Source organism: Ambystoma mexicanum, chromosome 4p, assembly GCF_040938575.1.
Source record: "Ambystoma mexicanum isolate Mex_15411 chromosome 4p, UKY_AmexF1_1, whole genome shotgun sequence".
Taxonomy (NCBI): Eukaryota; Metazoa; Chordata; class Amphibia; order Caudata; family Ambystomatidae; genus Ambystoma; species Ambystoma mexicanum.
In genome coordinates, this window is record NC_090927.1 from 665,092,242 (window position 1) to 665,094,104 (window position 1,863).

The window sequence follows — 1,863 nt, forward strand, 5'->3', positions numbered from 1 at the left end:
TATTTAACAAAGTTAATTTTAAGAACCTGGCATATGCCAGTTTAACAGTATTGATTCCCTTTTGGGAATAAGAACACACAAGGTTGCACAGAAGGTATATTTATTAATGAAATAGAAATAGTCAAACAATTTTAAAATATAAACAAATTGTACATCTTTTCCATTCTCTATGAAATCCCAATGCCAAAGGTTACTGCGATGAAAAATGATCAATAAACTGGTCACTTGAATGGTCAAAGATGCTTTAACTTGAATATAAACTTTTTAATGCACAGGCCTCACCATATGTACATTTGGTATACCTTGAGCGAACATTCACCATGGGTTGACAAGTGTATGAGGGTTGAGGATAAAGCTTTCACTTGATAAAAACAAAACTAAATGAGAGCATCCCTGCCCATCTAAATATCTCTATTTATTTTGAATAAATACCTCCTCTACCAAATATATAAGTGAGCATCTCAAACTACATTCTAGAAAACTCAAGGAAAGACAGACTACTTGACATTCACCCATGTAAATCGCTTGCAAAAAGAAAAATGCATGTTTAAAACACTTTGTTTGCCAGTTCTGTAAACGTGTACATTTGTTATTTTAAATGGGCAACTTAAAGGTGGGAAAATTGGTAGCAGTTAATAACCATTTCCCCCATTTGTCTTGAGTGGTTCAGCACTAGTAACAAGGCTCTGCTTGGTGGTATAACCAGGGAGTTACTTCAATTGCAATAGTTTTCTAGATATGTACAAAGTCAGATAATATTTTGGCTTCCATTTTGTGCTAGTACATTGCAAAGAGGAGGAGTCGGGGATCTCACAATATGCACACCATTGGACCAATTTGATCAAATCGATAATTCCAAAAGCACATATGATTCTGAAATATTCACTAATTTCCCAGAGTGTACAGTCAATATATATGGAACCCCCAGTACTTTCACAAATTAAAAGGGCTAGGATTTAATCGATTTCCGATACTTCCCCTCAGAATGATGTTTCCCCATTGGCATCATTCTTACATAGGAATTACTTTTGACTATCTCACAGACAGATGGGCACCCTCTTAAGGACTGGTTCCATTTTCCCCCCTGCCATCAGGTGCGCATCAGTCAGCAAGATGGGGTCACCTTGCCTACACAGCCAGGCTCCTCTCCTTCTGTACTGGGCATGTCTGTTTCCTTTTCCAGTGAAAAAGGCCTGGGGTTTTAACTCCAGGTGGGCCTCTCTGACTGTGCACTGATGATAATCCAAAATGGGTCTACAGGAAAGCCATCTATTCCATTCTCCTTTCTGTTGTCGTAAATTCTATTTTCTTCTTCCTGTCAGTCTGTCAGTCAGTCCATCCCAGTCAGTGAGTGAGTGAATCAGTTTCCTTGAATCTATGTGCTTGGACTTTTGTAGCTAGCACCACTGCCTTTAGAGGTGGTGTGACGATCCTTCAGATGATGTCACTTCTCCCTAAAGGGAAGCATGTGGCTAGGCAGGTGGGGCTGCTAACCAATAGCCTCCCTAGGGGTGATAACATGTGGGGAGGATCTCATGGGGATGGACTTGCCTCCTGGGGAGAAGGATGTGCATCTGGGTGATGGTCCCTTTATCTCCCACCCCAGAGGGTAAAAGCAATACCCAACTCTTCCTTACCTATGGTAAAGTCTGGAACGTCGTGTTACTGTAATGTGTCAGACAGACTCACTATGATAGGCACTGGGAGGACGTATAACTCAGGAACACTACCATGAAGTATGATGAGTGCTCGATCAGTTGCTGTCAATCAAACTGAATTTACACTGGGGAAGTCCCAGCTACTTAAGCTAAACAGTAAACAAGGACAAAGATAGCAACCAACCTCTGCTCGTAGAAGTCAGCT